Genomic DNA, 5,188 nt, shown 5'->3' with positions numbered 1-5,188 from the left:
CGGGCCGGGGGGCGCACGCCCTGCCTCGGGGTGCTGGACAGCTCCGTGCACGCGGCCCCGGCCCAGTCCCGCGCCCTCTGGCCCTCGAGCCTGGCGCTCAAGGTGGGCACTGAGCCTGGGGTCCCAGTCAGCGCTCTCCTGGCCTCCTCCCGGGTCTACGAACCGGTCCCTCCCCAAACCGGCTGCGCTAGGGAGGGGAGAAGGGAGGATTGGCAGGAGGTGGCAGAGAAAGGGCTGCTTAGGGACCTGAGGGCAGAACAGTGCACGGTGGCGCAGGGCTAAGTCCTGTCTTTCTTTCAAGGTGTCCCTGTCCGCACCCGGCACCTCGTTTGCCACAGCCCAAGAGCCCCCGTCACATCTCTAAGATGAATCCCTCTGTGCAGAGCAAGGCCTGGGAAGGAACTTTGGTGAACATACTGAGAGGCCTCTGGAGACCCCCCTCCCCCAGGGGGGACCCCCGAGCCCACCCGGTCATTCTCACGGGCACTGGGGAATGGGGAGGAGGCCTGCTTTTCAGTCTTGGGACCACTGTCTGGAGAAGTGGCAACCAAGGGGGTTGAGTCTGGAAGAGGCAGAAACCAGAAGCGACAGGGAGAAGGGTTGAGGAGGCCATTTAGGGTCAAGCAGGGTCAACCCTCCATCCTTAAGACTAATGTGAAATCAGAGGTCCCCGAAAGTTACCCAGCATGGAGGCCCCACCAGCCTGAGCTGAGGCTTAGGACCCCTCTCCAACATCCCTCCCATTTGATAGTCTCCCTTTATGGAGAGAAGGTTGAGAGGAACTGATGGTCTACCAGTGAAAGTTGCAGACTGAGTAGCTCACTAACTCACTTTCACTGTGCAGGCTGATTGGACTTCAATTAAAAATTTGGAAAAGCCCTTTTAATGTTTCTGAGTTTTCTTATTCTCCCTCTTCTAATTCCTTTGGTGATTTTTCCAAAGCAGACTTCTTCTTAGGAGATGTATTAAAGGATTTAAAAATCAAATAACGAGGTAAATTACTGATTTACGGTATAGAGCACTAGCCTAAGTAATTTGGTTTCAGAATTCCCTCAGACTGCTGACTGTCCGTGAGCAGGCATTTATTTATATATGGCAAAAACGTTCGGTAGAGGCAGGGGCGCTGGCAGGGAGGCTCTGCAGTTTCGTTCCCACCTGAGGATGCTGCCGACTTCAATATGTGTTTGCAAGTTACTTAAGGAATCAAGGGTTGAGACCAAGGTCATGGGGTGTCATATTGGAGCCAGAGGCAAAAGAAAAATCTGAGCCCTTATGTACACTTATCAAAATAATTTCCTATTTTTCGAACCAAGTGGAAAAGGTTAATAAAAGCTCTACAATCACAAACTATCACTATATATAAAGCTCCACTTTCTCCAGTCTGTTCATATCCCATTGTCAACCCTCATACACCCCCACGGCAGGGGACAGCCAGGAACTTCGAGCTGGTTGGGAACACCTGTCCCCATTGCACAGTAGTGCAGGGTTATAAAACTAGCAAAAACAGCCTGTCTTGATTGCAACTTTTGATATTTTGTTCATCACAGATTTTTTTGCATGTATTTGGATTTTTTTAAATGTTGCATTAAAATCTAATTTATCTTGATTACTGAGTTTTTTGGCACTCCCTTAAATTCTGTGCCCAAGATGAGTGCCTCACTTGCCTACCCTAGCACCTGCCCATATCAAGACTGTGGCCGGCGGACACCCCGTTTTCAATCTAGTCTCATGGTGGTGTAGTGCCCTCTAGAGGCTGCTGCCCCAGCCAGGGGCCTGGCTGGGGGTCCCCGGTGTAGCACTGGCCCTGTCCTCACCCCTACTGCCCTCTCGCCACTTCTGGCATAGTTCCTGGTAGCTCTGTCTCTGCTGCAGTACTCCTCCACCCTGGCTGCAGTCACCTGAGTCCTTCCACCTCTGCAACCTTTTAATAAACATCCCACATCGGCTTTAGTTGTATCCAAAAGATTTCAACCCAAAATCTTTCAACTAGTGGAGAATTTAGTACTGGGAAGGGGTGATGTAATAAAAGACCCAGAACATGCAGGCTGGCAGGAGCTGGTGAGGGAGCAGCAGCGGGGAAGGGGGGGCCCAGACATGGGATCAGGGCCCTCCTGGCAGGAAGCTGGCCTTCCTAGTCAGGAGGAGGTAAAGTTGCTGTCTCACGCACATGCATCTCATGAGGCATGGACTGGGGGCCACTGAGGCCTTCAGCAATCTGCTCCAGGAGACAGGAGCAAGAAGGCAAGCTGAGAGGAGAGGGAAGGGACACAGAGGCATCCCACATTAATCCCCATCCCAAACGACAGGGCCACTGCCATTGCCCACTCACTTGCTGCACACTCCAAGCCCCTACATGACATGGTAGAAGCCAATGTCACAGGAGCGTTCCCCACATTCTTCATCATTCACCCACATGCAGACAATAAACTCAAGCCCTTTCTTATCCAATTGCTTACTGGATGCTAATTAAGAGGACTCTGGGTTGGGAATAATTGTTTTTCTTGATTTCAAATAGCTATTTTGAGGGTCAAAGGCCAAAGTGGCTTTGGCAAGTAAAACTGAACCAAGGTCTTATGGCCACCTGGTCCAAGTTTGTTGCAGGTGCCTTCCAGGAGGGCAAACCTTTCATTATCCAAACTGAGCTGTAGACCAGATACCTCTCACTTACACAGTTTGCACCTTCCTTGCTGTGCCCAACTCAATTCATGGCCACATGATTTACTGAGTCAATAATTCTTACTCCAATCTTCCCACATCCAATCCATCACTAGGACCTGCTAATCCCCACAATGTATCTCAAATCTGCTCACCTCTCACCATCACCACGGCCACTGCCCTGGTCCCAGGCACCATCTCCTCTCTCCTGGACCTCCTCAGAAGCCTCCTGTGTGGTCCCCTGCCTCCCAATTCATCGCCTACCTTTTTAACATGCAAATTGGATCATGCCCCCTGCAGAACAGACTGCAAAGTTTTTGGTTTGAGCTGTGTGATTCTGTGGGACTCACCCTGACTTTCACCTTCTGCAAGCCCCACTCACCACCACCTTGTTCTGACCTCAGAACATTTCCACTCTTCCCAGAGCTAATTTCTACTCTTCCACTGTTCTGCCATAATGATGGCCAAGAGGCAGAGCCAGAGAGCATTAATAGGAATGTTCTGGGTTCTGTGAGGAGCCTCTCTGGCATGTGGACATCCTGACAGACCCCAGGTCTCCAGGGACCCCTGCAGAAAAGAACGGTAAGCACCCAGGGCCAGCTGCTCACTAGAGCCAGCAGTGAGAGGACAGCTCTGCCTGCTTCTATCAGGGAGTCTCTCCTTGGGCAGAAACCATCCTTGGATGCTCTGTAAGACCCAGAGCAGAGGTGCTTCACAGTACAGTGTCTTTTATTTATTTATTTATTTATTTATTTATTTATTTATTTATTTATTTATTTATGTTTATTGAATCATAATTGATTATACATATTTTGGGAATTCAATGTTGACATATGTTGATCAAATCAATATTACCAGTATGTATATTGTTACAAATTGTACTTATTCTTTATGCCCCTTGTCCAATCTCTCCCCCTCCCTGTCTCCCTCCCCCTCCCCCCACTGATAACCCTAGATTTCTTCTCTCCCTCTGAAAGAGTAATGGTTACTCTGTTGAGTTGTTGCCTCAATGATCTGTCCAATGCTGAGAGGTGTGATCAGTTTCCCCACTATTATCATAGAACAGATGCTTCTTCTGTCACTGTGGAATGGGCTTTGTGGGGGGAGAGACATCCTCTTCTTTTCTTTGGTCTCTGCTGGTGACTCTCCTTGTGTCAATGCACTCCAGTGGCTGGCAGACCATCTGCATGGTGGTTGTGGCTACTTTCAAGGCAGCAGTGGTTGCTGTGATGACTATGGTGGGCCACCCACATGGAGGTGATATTTTTGGCATGCTCCTTGGCGCTGGTGGTGTGCCTGGTTATGGGCGGGGATAGTGTTTTTTAAATGGCTATTTTGCTCTCATATACATTAAGATCCATGTTTTCCCAATGACATTTTAAAAGCTCAGTCATTTGTATAGAAATTAGCACAAAAACCTTCTACCGTGAGATTTATGAATGGGAGTGAAAGTTGTACAACTTTGAAGTAAGATGTTGGAAGGACAGGAAAGGGAGATCAGAAAAGAAAAAAGTGGCTTTAGAGAAAAGGAGCTGAGGTTTCTTTGAATTAAAAACATCAAAGCTATAAAATCAAGGTCGAGGATTTGGGTCCTCATACTGGCCAGCCACCAAAAAAATATACAACAACAAAAAAATCATCAAAACCACAATGAGATAATACTTCACATCTGTTAGGATGGCTACTGGGAAAACACACACACACAGAATATAGCAAGTGTTGTCAAGAATGTGGAGAAATTGGAACTCGTGTGTTGCTGGTGGGAACATAAAATGGTGCAGCCACTGTGGAAAACAGTGTGGCAGTTCCTCAAGAAATTAACAATAGAACTACCATATGACCCAGCAATTGCACTTCAGAGTATATACCCAAAGGAACGAAAAGCAGGGTGTCAACAGATACTTGTACACCCATGTTCATAGCAGCGTTATACACATCAAAAGGTGGAAGGAACCCAAGTGTCTTGACAGATGAATAGATAAACAACATGTGGTATAGCCATACAATGGAATATTACTCAGTCTTAAAAAGAAGGAAGTTCTGACACATGCTACAACACGGATGAACCTTGAGGACATTATGCTAAGTGAAATAAACCAGTCCCAAAAAGACAAACACTGTTTGATTCCACTCATATGAGGTACCTAGAGCAGTCAAATTCCCTCAGACAGACAGAAAGCAGAATGGTGATTGCCAGGGTTTAGGAGAGAGGGACAAATAAGGAATAGTTTAATGGGTAAGGAGTTTCAGCTGGGAAAACAAAAAGCGTTCTGGAGGTGGGTAGTGGTGACAGTTGCGCAACAATGTGAATGTACTTAATGCCACTAAACTGTACACTTTAATGATTAAAATGGTAAATGTCATGTTATGAGTCTTTTACCACAATAAAAAATTAAAAATTAAAAATTAATTTAAGAATAACACAGAAGATGGCGATGGGTCTGGAGCGAGCGTGCCAGAGGACAGAGCGACCCTGAGAAGTGTGCACTGTGCTGCCAGAGTACTATTTGCATTTCCAAGAGCAACAAAAAAC

Source organism: Galeopterus variegatus, unplaced genomic scaffold (assembly GCF_000696425.1).
Source record: "Galeopterus variegatus unplaced genomic scaffold, G_variegatus-3.0.2 Scaffold2795, whole genome shotgun sequence".
NCBI lineage: Eukaryota > Metazoa > Chordata > Mammalia > Dermoptera > Cynocephalidae > Galeopterus > Galeopterus variegatus.
This window is presented reverse-complemented; position numbering follows the sequence as displayed.